The sequence below is a fragment of the Ornithorhynchus anatinus genome, chromosome 1 (genome assembly GCF_004115215.2).
Source record: "Ornithorhynchus anatinus isolate Pmale09 chromosome 1, mOrnAna1.pri.v4, whole genome shotgun sequence".
NCBI classification, from domain to species: Eukaryota; Metazoa; Chordata; class Mammalia; order Monotremata; family Ornithorhynchidae; genus Ornithorhynchus; species Ornithorhynchus anatinus.
The window spans coordinates 47,643,253-47,659,999 of NC_041728.1; the positions used below are offsets into that span (position 1 = coordinate 47,643,253).

At 40.3% G+C, this 16,747-nt stretch overlaps 1 non-coding gene across 1 annotated transcript; it reads right to left on the reverse strand.

Moving 5' to 3' along the window:
- Window positions 1-15,995: 15,995 nt before the first annotated feature.
- Window positions 15,996-16,133, reverse strand: LOC114816107. The gene has a single exon (XR_003763891.1). It is a non-coding gene; the product is annotated as a small nucleolar RNA SNORA7 (small nucleolar RNA).
- Window positions 16,134-16,747: the final 614 nt, after the last annotated feature.

A 16,747-nucleotide genomic window follows, 5' to 3' on the forward strand; every position in this document is an offset into this window, starting at 1 on the left:
AAAGGGAATTAGAAGGAACAAAGAAACTGTAAAGATGTTGAAACAAAAGACGAAATTGGAAGCAAAGTTCATAACAGCTTTGCCTGGCGTTTAGTCAACATGAAAAATATGTTCTTTGCAAAAAAATGAATCGTAGGGGAATGATGTTTCAGAAACATAAGATTTTCCTCAGCAGTCAGTTGTCATTTCATCAGTATGGACTAATATTTCCCCCCGAAAGCAAAAAAGCCCTCTTTATGCAGCTGCCAATTAGGGAAAAATATTTATATGGTGAAAAATCCTTCTTGATTTTTGCAGGTGATTCATTTATCCTTTGAAACAGGAGACAAAATAACCCCTATTTTAGTCCACAGAGCCAAGATTTTGTATATGTGGCAAATGTTACTCAACCTTTTTTCAGATGCAGCTCAGCTTTTGACTGTTTAAAAGTGTACCTGTTTAAGGTAATTGAATACATAAAAAAAATTTTAGGAAAACCCTACTCAAAGACAGGAAGAATAGGATGATTTGATGCCTATTTGATGTTTCTCTATCCCTCTATCATTATTACCTTCATCATTACTGACACAGTTCTGTTTGGAATTTGGCCATCCAGGGAACAATAAATTTATGATTTAAACAGACATTTTGGAAATGAGCATAAAGAATTTGGGTGGATTTATTGGGACAGGCAGAAAGCGAAAACCATCTTAAAGTACTTGAGGAATCACCAGGTTATATTATTAAAGGGCGGGGGGAAAAAAAGAAATGGGAAGAAAGGGACCAAAGCAGGTCCTGGGTAGACGGGGAAGCAGCATAAATCACATGAGATAGCTATAGGCTTTTATCCCTGACTCCAGATGTTCCTTCCAAAGAATAACAATGTGTAACAATTCCACCATTATTTTACACAGCAGTAAGTATGTCTGGGAATTCTCTGTACTATGAAAAAAACAACAACACAAAAACAAACAAAAAAAAGCTCCAGATTTTTAGAAACCTAGCTAATTATTTTCAACTTCTGAGTGATGATATAAAAAATCTGATCAGTGTTGACCATTCTCCAGCAAGCCCTTCATTTTACAGTTAAGGATCTAAAAGTGCCTTCTTGCCAACTGCACAACTCCACCAATCAGGTATCTTGTTCTTTAGCAATCAATTAGTAGTATTTATTGATAACTCTGCACCTACTTCAGTAGGCTCTTGGGGGAGCATAATACAGTAAAGTTACTAAACAGTGTTTCCCATCCACAAGGAGCTTACAGTCTAGTTCTTGTAATAGGTACCAATTCATTTTGGAATTGTATTTTCTATTCCATCTTGTTTTGGGGAATATATTTGAATCACATTCATAAACATAAGCAAGATCTTTTTCTCTTCTTGGAAATTGAGATTTCATATCTAATTGAACTGTGTCACTGATGATCTCAAAGTGTGTTTTGGCCCAAGTTTTCTTGATATTTCAAATGAAAAATGTTTTGTTGTTTGGAAATATATGGATAAATGGTTTGTTTTTCATTCTTAATTATCCAGATCATTTGTGAAAGAGTAACTCTGCTTTTGTCTTCAATCAACCGATCAGTAAATCAGTGGTATTTATTGAGAGCTTACTGTGTTTAGAGCACAGTACTAAGTACTTGGGAGAGCACGGTGCAACAGATTTGGCAGACATATCTGCCAACAATGAGCTTACTGTCTAGAAGGGAAGACAGACATTAATGTAAGTAAAGAAATTACAGATATGTGCATAAGTGTTATGCTGTGAGACCAAGAGTGGGGTGGATAGCAAGAGGGGATCCAAGTGAAAGGGTTTTGTTAGGGCCTGCTCTGATTCTCACGTACCTGAAATTCATTCATTCATTCAATAATATTTATTAAGTGCTTACTATGTGCAGAGCACTGCACTAAGAGCTTGAAATGTACAATTGGGCAAGAGATAGAGGCAATCCCTGCCCAGTGACGGGCTCACAGTCTAATCAGGGGAGACAGACGGATAAAAACAAGATAACATAATCATGATAAATAGAATCAAGAGAATGTACACCTCATTAAAATAAATAGGGTAATAAAAATATATACAAATGAGCACAGTGCTGAGGGGAAGGGGGAGGGGGAGGGCAAGGAGCAGAAAGAAAGGGGGCTTAGCTGAGGGGAGGTGAAGGAAGGAAGGGGAAGGAGCAGAGGGTGGAGGGGGAGCAGAGAGGGAGCAGAAGGAGCAGTAGGAAAAGGGGTAGCTCAGTCTGGGAAGGCCTCTTGGAGGAGGTGAGCTCTCATTAGGGCTTGGGAGAGGGGAGAAGAGTTAGTTTGGCGGAGGTGAGGAGGGATGGCATTCCAGGACAGTGGGAGGATGTGGGCCAGAGGTCGACGGCGGGATAGGTGTGAACGGGGGACAGGGAGGAGATGAGCAGCAGAGGAGCAGAGCATGCGGGGTGGGCAGTAGAAAGAGAGACAGGAAGTGAGGTAGGAGGGAGCAAGGTGATGGAGATCCTTGAAGTCAAGAGTGAGGAGTTTTTGTTTTGTGCGGAGGTTGATAGGCAACCACTGAAGGTTTTTAAGGAGGGGAGTGACATGCCCAGAGCGTTTCTGCAGGAAGATGATCCGGGCAGCCGAATGAAGAATAGAGTGGAGTGGGGAGAGACAGGAGGAAGGGAGATTAGAGAGAAGGCTGACACAATAATCCAGCTGGGATATTATGAGAGCTTGTACAGCTCGGTAGCCGTTTGGATGGAGAGAAAAGGGCAGATCTTGGCGCTATTGTAAAAGTGAGACTGGCAGGCGTTGGTGATGAATTGGATGTGTGGGGTGAATGAGAGAGCTGAGTCAAGGATGACACCAAGGTTGCGGACCAGTGAGACAGGAAGGATGGTCGTGCCATACACAGGGACAGGGAAGTCAGGAAGAGGACAGAGTTGGAAGGGAAGATAAGGAGCTCTGTTTTAGGTGGCGGGCAGACATCCAGTTGGAGACGTCCTGGAAGCAGGAGATATGAGCCTGAAGGGAGGAGGAGAGAACAGGGGACGAGATGTAGATTTGGGTGCCATCTGCATAGAGATGATAGTTGAAGCCATGGGAGCAAATGAGTTCACCAAGGGAGTGAGTATAGATGGAGAACAGAAGAGGGCCAAGAACTGATCCTTGAGGAACCCCTCCAGTTAGTGGATGGGAGAGGGAGAGGAACCAGCGAATGAGACCGAGAATGAATGGCCAGAGAGATGAGAGGAGAACAGGAGAGGATGGAGTCCGTGAAGCCAAGGTGAGATAAGATGTGGAGGAGAAAGGGATGGTCAACAGTGTCAAAGGCAACTGAGAGATGAGGAGGATTAGGATAGAGTAGGAGTAAAATATATCTCACTGACTGGGTAACTAGAGGAAAGGTTCAATATATAAAGTTGTTAAGAAATTGGGTGTTAGAGAAGCAGCATGGTCTAGTGGAAAGAGCATGGTCCTGAGAGTCAGAGGACTTGAGTTCTAATCCCCTTTCCATCAGTTGCCTTTTGTGTAACTAGAGCAAGTTAACGTCTTGGTAGACTGTAAATTCCTCCGGTCAATTGTAAGCTCCTTGTGGGCCGGAATCGCATCTACCAAGTCTACCAACTCTGCTGTATCATACTCTCCCAAGTACTTAATACAGTATTCTGGCACAGTAAAAGTTCAATAAATACCATTTATTTATTGATAGATAGATCCTTGGTGTCTCAGTTTCCTCATTTGTAAAATGGGGATTGAATTCCAGTTCTTTCCACTCTTTAGCCAGCAGAGCCCCATGAAAAGATGAGTACAGTACTTGTCAAATACCACAATTATTATTATTAATCATTTGTGCAGATCTAAATATTAGTATGGATATCAAAAAGGACCACCATCACAGCTTCTAGCATACCTTTGCTATTGTTACAGACAGAACACTGTGCTAGGATTATTAATTAACCTACTGATCTAAACTGCACTTAAAATTTGTGCAGTGAAGTTCTTCAGATTGTACCTTTAGGAAAGATTTAGAAAGGATGCCCAGTGCTAGCATTTAGCAACTTAAGAGAAAGTTGAGTGACACATTATCTTTGTTTATAATGTTGTTCTTGTTCTCTTTTCCAAGTCATAATAATAATGTTGGTATTTGTTAAGTGCTTACTCTGTGCGGAGCACTGTTCTAAGCGCTGGGGAAGATACAGGGTAATCAGGTTGTCCCACGTGGGGCTCACAGTTAATCCCCATTTTACAGATGAGATAACTGAGGCACAGAGAAGTGAAGTGACATGCCCACAGTCACACAGCTGACAAGTGGCAGAGGCGGATTTCCAACCCATGACCTCTGACTCCCAAGCAGATGATCAAGGCTGGTATAATTTTTTTAAGGTGATTTTTGCCAAAATCTAAATGGGAGCCAAATTAATATAAAGAAAGATCATCCCTAAAAGAGAGCCACAGTCAATTAGAGGGAGGTGGGTAAGGGGAAACACTCTGGGCATCACTCCCCTCCTTAAAAACCTCCAGTGGTTGCCTATCAATCTTTGCACAAAACAAAAACTCCTCACTCTTGACTTTAAAGCTCTCCATCACCTTGCCCCCTCCTACCTCACTGCCCTTCTCTCCTTCTATAGACCATCCTGTACACTCTGCTCCTCTGCCGCTAACCTCCTCACAGTCCCTCGTTCACGCCTGTCCTGCCATCGACCCCTGGCCTACGTCCTACCTCTGACCTGGAATGCCCTTCCTCCTCACATCCACCAAACTCACTCTCTTCCCCTCTTCAAAGCCCTACTGAGAGCTCACCTCCACCAGGAGGCCATCCCAGACTGAGCGCCCCTTTCCCTCTGCTCTCCCTCCTCTCCCTTCCCCCCACCTTCTACTCTTCCCCCTTCCCCTCCCCTCAGCACTGTGATCATTTGTATATATAATTTCTTTCCCTATTTATTTCTGTAAATTTTGTTCTGTTTTGCTTTGCTGTCTGTCTCCCCTGTTTAGACTGTAAGCCTGTCATTGATCAGGGATTGTCTCTTTCTGTTGCTGAACTGTACATTACAAGTGCTTAGTACAGTGTTCTGCACATAGTAAGCACTCAATAAATACTACTGAACGAATGAATGGGATGGAATCATATAGAGTCCAACCCATCCTAAGCCACCTCAAATCTGAATCTTTCACTACTCTTTCTTGTTAAGTTAGTCAAAAAATACTAGCAACCCGTACCCTAATCGGTGGATGGCTAGTGGGGGAGGTGCACTAAAGTCCCCAAAACATGCTGAATATTTTCCAAGTTGATATGAGACCAAGGCTTTGTGTATCTTCTCAGTATCCTACTGTTTATTCCCCATTAGAATGTTCTTCTCTTAGAACTTTGCAGTAGAGTATTGAATTCTAACATGGCTGCACAGTGCTCTTTCTCACTTTGAGATAATGCTACAAAGTTTACCTTGGTTTAAATATTTCCTTCCCCTCAAGGTTTGAAGTAGTTAAATTGAATAGAGTGATTAAACTTAACATTATTACCTCGGATCCAGTAAACATAGATAAAGATATGTTTGTAGAGCTTTTGCTCATGGTAACTTTTTAGTAACAGCAATCATCAATCAATAACATTTAAAGTGCCAGTTGTGTGCAGAACACTGCAACTAAGCACTTGGGGCAGTACAGTGGAATTAATGAACCTAACCCCTGCCTTCAAGGAGCTTGGTTGTGTAAGATAACACTTGGAAAATTAAGACTTTTTGCATTTGAACACAAATGTGATTCAAACTTTTATTGTAAGACTGTTGCTTGTATCTACTGCATTCTTTATTCCTGTTTTTTTTTAATATCATGGAATTATTTTGATTGATTGTGTGACTATAATAAGCATTTAATAATAATAATAATAATAATAATAATGTTTTCAGATAAGTGGGGAGTTGTGCTATTCTCGCTTTGGGAAGTGAATGAAGCCAAGGGATTTGTCAGGTTTCCTTTTTGGTTTTTTTATTATTATTATTCCATAATAATAATAATAATAATAATGTTGGTATTTGTTAAGCGCTTACTATGTGCAGCGCACTGTTCTAAGCGCTGGGGTAGATACAGGGGAATCAGGTTGTCCCCATTTTACAGTGTTCATCCCCATTTTACAGATGAGGGAACTGAGGCACAGAGAAGTGAAGTGACTTGCCCACAGTCACACAGCTGACAAGTGGCAGGGTCGGGATTTGAACCCATGACCTCTGACTCCCAAGCCCAGGCTCTTTCCACTGAGCCACACTGCTTCTATTTAAGTGCTTACAAGTTTTAAAAACTGGGGTAGATACAAGTTAATCAGGCTGGATGTAGTCTCTGTCTCACAAGGATCTTATAGTCAAATGGAACAGCTGTAACCTCATCCTCTAGACTGCTAGCTCATTGTAGGCAGGGAATGTCTCTATTTATTATTGTGTTGTACTCTCCCAAATACTCAGTACAGTGCTCTGCACACAGTAAGTTTTCAATAAATAAGAATGAAGTATTGCATCCCCACAGAGAAGCTAGGTGATTTACTCAAGGTCCCACAGCAGGCAAATTGTGGAGCCAGGATTAGAACCTTTGATCCCCTAGGTCATGCTTCTTCCCTTGAAAACCTGATGTAGATTTGACAGGTTTCATACATTCTCAGATCCAATTACAGTAACATTTACATCATTTTCATCATTTTCCAAGCATTTATTGCAAATCTTTATTTCTAATATATTTTTCTCTCTCTTCTGAACACCAAAAAAGCTCCATTCAAAGTCTAAGATGAGGTTCTACATAACTGGCATTTTAGGAATTCAGCTCCAGCTATGCCATTTTCACATGATTCCAAATCTATTCCTTCAGGTCCAACATTTTGCTTAGTGCTGGAGGTGTTTTTATTGCTGTTATTATTATTATCAGCACCATCATTATCATCACCATTGTCTGCTACTGGCTTTTCATAATCTGGTTTAATTTTCTAAGGAAATAAAGAAGAGCCATCTGAATTATAAAAAAGTTCTCCAATGGGCCTAGGACAGTGAAGGGAGCAACTTGGTCCTTAACAATATTGAAGAAGTCAGTTGCAATCAGTGCTAACCATTTCTTTGATCCTATAAGAGAGATTATTAGAGGAAATCTTTGATGAGATTAACCAGGAAATGGCAAAAGTTAAAAAGTAGATGAGGGAAAAAAAATAGGAAAAGAACTGAGGCCTCAATTCTAAGAACAGACTTGATTTTACTGAGGTAGTTCAACACACACACACACACACACACACACACATTATGCATTTTTCTTTTCAGAAATCCAACATAAGCAGAAACTCAAAAATTAGAAAACTGCACTTTCCTGAAGCATCTGGCCAGAATGATAAGTAATCAGTGCTTACTCTTTACAGAACCCACTCCTGGCACTGGAAGAGATTGAATATCATCAGATCAGTCACAGTTCCAGTTCCATGCAGGACTCCCAGGATAAGGCAATGAAAGCAGATATCTGCTCCCCATTTAACATATGAGGAAAATTGAGGCATTGAGAGTTTAAACAACTTTCTGAGGTCATAGAGGTGCAGAATGGAGATTCTAGAATTGCCTGATGCTGCATGGAAAGATGCTACAGAGTTAGGGTTCAGGTTTGAAGTAAAAATAAGAATGAATAAAAGATGATTGTTATGACACCTATTTGGCCTAAAGGTATGTGATAGGGGTAGGTACATGTGCCACCAGAAGGATGGGAGAAGGAATAATGAAGAACACAAGATCATTGAGGGAAAAATTTTAAAAGCAGATGACCACAGAAAAATCCAGCCCTAAATGGCAAAGGGAGACCATCAGAAAAGATAAACATTTTAACTGAATTATTGTGGGATTTGAAGAATGATCAATCTTGGATAAGCAACTGAAAAAAAGTAGAAAACACATTAGAAAACAAATATAGAGATTGATATCTCCATTTTGGAATGAGAGTGCTGTCTCCTCAGGACTTCTTTTCTAGGACCAGTTTCATTATGTATCTTTATTAAGGACCTGGAAGAGAATTGTGAGGTAAAATATTCAAGTGAGCTGATAACTAAGATTTTATAGGAGGTAAAATGCCATATGGCTGGGGAAGAATTCCAGCAAAAAAAAATTCGGTGAACTTAAATGTGAGCAAGTACAAGTTAATGCATGTAGGTAACAATCATCCAAGCTCTATGATGATGGGCTCCAAGCTATCAGCAAGGAACTCTGGGGAGATTTTGAAATAATTGCCAACTGTTTCTTCAGATCAATGGCCCAGAGTATGATGGGAGTGAAAAGTGGGAACAATTTCTGGACAAAATCAGAAAGATATTGGAGACAATAGAAAAAAGTCAACTTTGCTATCATTATATATACATATATCTGATATAGATTTAGATATATATATCTATCTATATCTATATCTATACATAGATATCTATCTATATCTATATATACATAGATATAGATATAGATAGATATAAAATAATTATATACTATTGCTATATATAATTTTAGTAAGCTTACATATGCAAAATTGTGTAGTTCTAGGCATTAGATTACTTGAGGTTCCTTTATGGCCATATTTAGGGGTTTCTTGATGAACTGTACAATGATGAAAATAGTGGCATTTAAGTGTTTACTTTGTGCCAAGCCCTCTGCTGAGTACTAGAGTAGATAGAGTACAATCTGATCAGGCTCAGTCCCTGCCCCACCTGGGGCTCACAGTCTAAGTAAGAGAGAAAACAGGTTTTAAATCTCCATTTTACAAATGAGAAAACTGAGTCACAGAGAAGTTTAGTGATTTGTCCAGGATCTCGCATAAACCAAGTGGCAGAGCCAGGATTAGAATCCAGATCTCCCAACTCCCAGTCCTTTTGTCTTTCCACTCAGCTACATTGCTTCCAGAAGGAAAAGTTTGCTGTAGAGACAATGATAGCAACAACTGTTCTTGAGTTGTCTGCTTCTTACCCCTTGCTCTCATTCTTTCCAACCTGAAACTCCCTCCTCTCTTACCCTCAAATTCATCTGACCACAGACCTTCCTAATTTCAAAGCCCTTCAAAAATGCCACCTCCAACAGGAAGTTTTCCCCATTGCATTCCCAAACCAACAAGCTGTATTAACCCAGCACAACCTCTAGCACTTATGTATTTATATCCTTCCACAGCACATAAAAAATGTATATAATTATTAATATGTTCAAATATTTATTCTGATATTTTATCTGGCCTACTCTATTCTCTATTTTTTTCCTACTGCTCCCACTATTTGTAAATATTCTATATGTCTGGCTTCCCCATTAGGTTGCAAGCTATTTAAGGATAGAGGAAATGGGTTTTACAGTAGTGGTAGTAGTTCATTTCTGTTGTTTTTTCCCAAGAATTTAGTAAAGTGTTTTGCACTCTAAAAATGTTCAAAAAGTAAAAGTATTACTACTACTATTATGCTACTGTAATCTTTTTGCAAAACCACACTTTCTCCCATGGATATTCTGAAGAGGTGAGAGGAGAACAAAGGAGAATAGTAGTAGTTGTAGTAACCTTAGTAGCAGCAGCCTTAGTACTTTACTGTGTTCAGCCTCCCCACTGTTCTTCTAGCCACCTGTCTGTCCCCTCTCTAGTACATACTTCACTATACTGCCCAGATCATTTTTCTGAAAAATGGTTCAGTCCACATCTCCCTGCTCCTCATAAACCTCCAGTGATTGGCCATCCATATCAAACAGAACTTGCTTACCATTGGCTTTAAAGCACTCAATCAGCTCTATCCTGCCTACCTTACTTGTTGATCTCCTCCTACAACCCAACCCACACACTCTGCTCCTCTTACACCAGCCTACTCTCTCTACTTTGATCTCGTCTGTCTCAACACAAACCCCATGTCCACATCGTTCCTGGGATCTGGAGCTCACAAGGCCCTCATTTCCCTTATTTGACCTGCCCTCTGCATCACCTCTGCACTTGACTTTTTTATGATATTAATAATTGTGGTATTTGTTAAGTGCTGACTATGTGCCAGGCACTGAACTAAGCACTAGTGACATATAAACTAATGAGGTTGATTGAACTCACTCCATATGCCACATGGTGCTCACTGTCTTAATCCCTATTTTAAAGATGTGGTAACTGAATCACAGAGAAGTGCAGTGACTTTCCCAAGGTCACATAGCAGACAAGTGGTGGATCTGGGATTAGAACCCATGTCCTTCTGACTTCTAGGCGTATGCTCCTAGGCCTTATTACTTTTCTGAACCTTGCAAACATTTGATATTCACCCCAGCCCCACAACCCTTTTGTACATCTCTTTATACTCAACTATTTCTCCTGTCCATATTTTTTAATGTGTCTCTCCTTATGCTGAGACATAGGAATTGTGTCTACCAACTCTTTTGTATTGTACTTTCCCGAGCATTTAGAATGGTGCTCTCCAGACAGTAAGTGCTTAATAAATACCATTCATTAATTGATTGTTGGATGATTTATTGAGCACCCACTTGGTTTGCTGCATTGAACTAAGTTTTTGAGAAATACAGAATAACAAAATGAAGCACTCAGTCAATCATATTTACTGAGTGCTTACTGTGTGCAAAGCACAGTGCTAAGCACTTGGGAGAGTACAAAATAATAGTCATATTCCCTGCCCACAAAGAACTTACAGTCTAGAGGGGGAGATAGGCATTTATATAAATAAAACAATAGATATACATAAATGTTGTGAGGCTGGGAAGGGGGATAAATAAAAGAGCAAGTCAGGGCGATGCGAAGGAAATTGAAGAAAAGGAAAAGAGGGCTTAGGGAAGGCTTCTTATCCTCTCTAACAGAGGAGAAAAATATTTATTATTAGATTTGTCTAATGGTAATAGCAATATTTATTTTGTAATAAAAATAGTATTTATTAAGTGCTTACTCTGAACAAAAACCTGAGAAAGAAGTCAATGGATGAGGTAGAGACACAAGGGATTGCCTCTTCCTTCAAGGGGCTCACAGTCTTAAAAAACAAAAAATATGAGGGAAGAGTATGGCAGTTAACAACTGATACATAAAAGCAAACAAAAAACTCAGAAGACAAAGATGACCAAAATGATAGCAGCAGCAGGATTTCAGTACCCTCACAACTCAGACTGACACCCACAGAAATCACAGCTGCGGTCACAGGGGTCATCTTCTCAATGTGCAAAGAGATCAGAAGGCCCCATACTGCCCCCAAAGATGAACTCCTTTCCAGACTGGAACAGTGGTTGACGAGAGCCTTGGCATCCTGGGGGAGGAGCGACATCTTGAGCCCTAGCTCTCAGGAGTAAAGCAAGAAGTGGTTGGTTCACAAGGTTGCTCCTCCTTCAAATAAATGAACTGAGCAGACAAATATGCATGAGTACTTGTGCTGAGAAGGGTGTTAGTAAGTTCACAAGTGCTAGAGTTGGCTGGAGGGATAATATGGCCCAGGTGACTGGTGAATTAATCAGGGAAAAATTGATGGAGCAGGTGGGATTTTTGTAGGTAGGAGAATGAGGAGAGAGCTGTGGTCTGAATGATGTGAAAAGGGGAAAGAGTTGCAGGCTGGGGAACAGCAATGAGGAGATGGAAGTGGAGAGTCGAGAGTGAGGTATAGCTAGAAGATTGGTTTGTGAGCAAAAAAACGGACAGTGAGAGAAGAGAGATAAGGTGGAACCATCTTAGATTGTCGACTAAATACTGTAAACTCTAGACTGTAAATTTGTTGTGACTAGGGAGCATGTGTACCAACTTAATCATATTTTACTCTCCCAAGTCTTAGTACAGTGCACTGCACACAGTAAACACAAAGTAAAACAGTAAACACAGTAAAAGATGAGTGATTGACCAGCAGTGAAGAGTTTTTGTTTGATGCCAAGGACAAAGGAAAATGATAGGAGAACAGTGAGGAGATAAATACAGTAGTCATGGTGAGACCCGAGATTGTGCCAGGGTGGTAGCCGTTTGTGTGGAAAGGATCTGGGAGCCATTCTACAGGAAAAGCTGACAATGTTTGGCAGTTGAATGATACCGAAGAATTGAGGATGACACCAAAGTTGCAGGCTTCTGACAGGGAAGATGGAAGTGTTGTTGCCTAAAATTAGTAGCTATTAGGAGTGTGATTATGACAGAAGGTGAGGAGTTCTATTTTGAACACGTTCAGTGTGAGGTAATAGTAGTAATTGTGTTTTTTGTTAAGTGCTTACTAAATGCTAAACACAGTGATAAACTATCTTGTTTCACATAGGCTCACAGTCTAAGAATCTACAGGGATGTTATCTCCAATTTACAGATGAGGAAACTGAGGCATAGAGAAGTTAAGGGATTTGTCCACGGTCAACCAGCAGGAGAATGATGAAACCAGTGTAAGAACCCAGGTCCTCAGACTCCCAAGCTTGTGCTCTATCCAGTAGCCCACAGTGATTCTCCCTTGAATGCACTGTCATCAAGGCAACCAAGTGAGATTTCCTGAAGGCTTGTAGAAATTGCAGATTACATGAGAAATCAGGGCAAGAGAGAGATGCTCATTGTGGGCAGGCAACATATCTGCTAACCCTGTTGTACTGTACTTTCCCAAGCATTTAGTACAGTGCTCTGCCCATAGTAAATGATCAGTACATTCCAATAAACGAATTGTCTTTAACAACATAAATTGAAGGATTTGGGAATCATCAGTAAAATGGCTGCTGAAGCCACATGAGTGGAAATAGCTCCCCGAGACAGTAGATGTAAAACAAGAAGAGTAAAGGACCAGGAATATTATCTTGGGGAAAATTAATGGCAAAAGGATTGAGGCAGAGGAGGAGTAGGTTCATTCATTCCATTACTTCATTCACCTGTATTTAATGAGCATTTACTGTGTGCAGATTACTGTACTAAATACTCGGGAGAGTACAACACAACAATAAGCCGACACATTCCCACACCACAATGAGCTTACAGTCTGGGGGTGGGGGAGAGACAGATATTAATATAAATATATTATAGATATGTATATAAGTGAGAAGCAGTGTGGTTTAATGGAAAAAGCATGGGCTTGGAAGTCAGAGGTTCTAATCCTGGCTCTGCCATTTGTCAGCTATGTGACCTTGGGCAAGACGCTTAACTTCTCTGTGTCTCAGCTACCTCATCTGTAAAAGGGGGATTACAACTGTGAGCCCCATGTGGGACAACCTGATGACCTTGTATCTACCCCAGCGCTTAGAACAGTGCTTGGCACATAGTAAGTGCTTAACAAACACCAACATTATTATTGTTAAGTGCTGTGAGGCTGGGAGGGGAGAAGAAGAAAGAGAACAAGTCAGGGTGATGCAGAAGGGAGTGAGAGAAGAGGAAATGGGGGCCTTAGGGAATGTAACAGATGAAGGAAAGGAAGAAGGAATGCTCAGAGATATAAGAAGAGAACATGGATAGTTTGAATAATGCTTTGTTACATTGCAGGATAATCCCTATGTACTTCATGATATTCATTTAAATTGGCAAAAGAGCATGCAGGGATTCAAGTAAACTGACATCAACTCTTTCACCCACTTCATCATGACATACAAATTTTGATTATGAAGCTACTGCACCTCTCCATTTTCTGGGAAAAGTGCCTTATTCATTCATTCAGTTGTATTTATTGAGTGCTTACTGTGTGCTGAGCACTGTACTAAACTCTTGGAATGTACAATTCGGCAACAGATAGAGACAATCCCTGACCAACAACAGGCTCATAGTCTAAAAGGGGAGACAGACAACAAAACAAAGTGCCCCTAAACGCAGGGCACTGCCACTGGCTAAGTTCTCCAGCATTTGTACCCAGCTATTCTTAATGGGCAAAACTCCCACCAATGGCTTTGCCCTTGACGCCCAGGGAACTCTGAAGAACAGTAATGACAGGCAACCCAGAGCAGGGCAAGCCTCCACCAGAGTTGAGGAGTGGTCCCTGCAGCTGTGACTTCTCCTGTGTCTCTATTGAGACCAACTCTCCCACTCGATTGGAAGGAAGGTCCTTCATTACACTGCAAGGTGCTTCTTTTTTATTTTTAATGGTAGTTGTGAAGCGCCTACTTTGGGCCAGGCACTGTACTACTTGCTGAGGAAGATACAAGATAATCAGGTTAGACGTAGTCCCTGTCCCCCATAGGGTTTGCAATTTTAATCCCCATTTTCCAAATGAGGTAACTGAGGCCCAGAGAAGTGAAGTGACTCATCCAGTGGCACTCAGCTGACAAGTAGGGGAGCTGGGATTAGAACCTAGGTCCTCCTGACTCCCAAACCCATGCTCTATCGACTAGGCCACGCTGTTTCTCTTCATGTCACTGAAGAAATAAGTGCTAGTCTTTAAATGGAAAGTGAAAGACTAGGTTAAAAAAATTCAAAGTATAATTTGTAATTACAAATTAATCTTCAGTTAAATAGTACCTCTTAGATATAGTATTGATTAAGCACTATGTGCCAAGCACTGTACTAAGCATTGGGGTATTTTCAAACATAAAAGATTGGACACAGTTCCTGTTCCACTTGGGACTCACAATCTAGGTATTTTTATATATTTTTAGTTCAGTCAGTCTACGTCGCTTTGCAGCACTATTTCCAAATGAAGTGGGAATCATCAGTTCATCAAAAACCATTTTGACTGGAGCACTCCATGTCGTCCAGCAAGGAAGGGTATGAAAAACTTGAACTACATAATATCCCTATCATACTAAATTTCCCTTAGCCCCTCCTGGAAAATTGGGATGACTTTTCCCCTCTAAGTAGCTCAGTTGGATGTTTAATTTGGAATTAAATACTTGAGCTATTCCTAGCTAAAAAAACCCAAAAAACTATGCCCTCAATTTTTTTAAGGGAGCAGCCCAGGTAATATTTTATTTTCCTGGTTTTCCCCAGTTAGCCACTACTGACTCATGCATACTAATTTCTGTTGTACTCTCTCAAGCACTTAATACAGTGCTCTGAAAACAAGCACTCTAAGTATTGTTGATTATTAAATTTATCATTTGATAAAGAAACAAATACATAAACAGTATGTGACTACATGTTTCTGGTCATACTGGAAGCTTGAGTAAACCAGAACTTTTATCCCTTTAGTGTCATGCCCTCAATATGAGTTGTGCAATTCTTTGCCCCAAACTGATTTTTTTTTCTCTTCCCCTAATGATCAAGGATCCAGTCTATAGGAAGATGAAATTATTTCTTATGAGGAAAATAAGCTGACAACTCATACATGACTTCTCTCAAATTAGAACAAATATTTTCATTTGTTAATGGAATTAAACTGAGTTAAAGAAATTAAACATGTAAACTACTATGAAGAGATTAGGCAAACTGTGTCCACACCCCTCTTCTCAGGTCAAATAACTGTTAGTTATTGGTGCAGAATAGTAAATGTCCACAAGAGATGACAGGGTACAACTCTTGTGCTGGTGAAAATGATAAAGGGCCATTTTTTTTTTACAGTGACTCAGATTTATTTTTTCTGTCTAACATGGTTGATGGTAAGCCACAGATTTTGTTAACACAGGGCTATGCACAGTGCTTTTCCCATTGCTTTAAGGAAATATCAAGTGGAGTAGTTGTGTTGATCATAATTAAGTTTTAGGTAGACATGACACCATGATCAAGATAGTTGACGATTTATTTAGAAATTTAGCAAAGCAAGTCAAGAATGCTTCACAGTGTATGACTTTTTCATGGCCTGTAAAATCAGTCAATCAATCAGTGGTAGTTATTGAGCACTTACTACGTGCAGAGCATTGAACTAAGCACTTGAGGAAATACAACAGTTTGTAGAGTCATCCCTGCCCATAAAGAGCTTAGAGTCTACAGGTGTAGGGAGACATTAAAATAGACTGTTGCTGTTGTCTTGTGCTGTCAAGTAATCTCTGACCATAGTGACGTCATGGACACATTTCTCCCTGAATGCCCCATCTCCATCTGCAATCATTCCGGTACTTTGTCCATAAAGTTTTCTTGGTAAAAATATGGAAGTGGTTTACCATTGCCTCCTTCAATCCTGTAAACTTGAGTCTCTGCCCTTGACTTGCTCCCATGCCGCTGCTGCCTAGGACAGGTGAGTTTTGACTTGTAGCAGATTGAGTTACACTTTCTAGTCACTGACCAAGCTAGAAATGGAATGGGTATGCCTCTGTTTGACTCTCCCTCCCATAGTCTAGACTGGAAGAGTACTGGAAACTCTCCAGATGTGACCCTTAGAGGAGTCAAATAGATTAGTAATAGGGGAAATAGAAGGGGATACACATATTTATAAAAGAATTGTGGGGTTGAGGTGTGTATCAAAGTGCATAAGTAATATACAGTCAAGTTAATAATCTAAGTAGAGGGAAGAGCAGATCGAGGAAATAAAGGGTTTAGTCACAGGAGTCCTAGAAGCAGAGTGACATAATGGAAAGAGAACGGCCTGAGGAGTCATAGGATGTGGGTTCATAGGATGTGGGTTCAAATTTGGGCTCTGCCACTTGTCTGCTGTGTGACTTTGGGCAAGCCAATTTAACTTCTCTGTGACTCTGTTACCTCATCTGTAAAGTGGGGATTAAGACAGTGAGGCCCACGTGGGACAGTCTGATTACCTTGTAGCTACCCCAGTGTTTAGATCAGTGCTTGGCACGTAGTAAGCACTTAACAAATATCATTATTATTATTAATAAGATTAGTGATTAGAATAATAATAAATATGATTTTAGGAAGATTTTGAAGGTGGTGACAGTGGTGGTCTCTCCGATGTAAATGGGAGGGAGTTCTAGGCCTGAGGGAGACTGTGGGCAAGATGTTGATAATGAGATGGATGAAATAAAGGTGCATAGAAGAGGTTTTT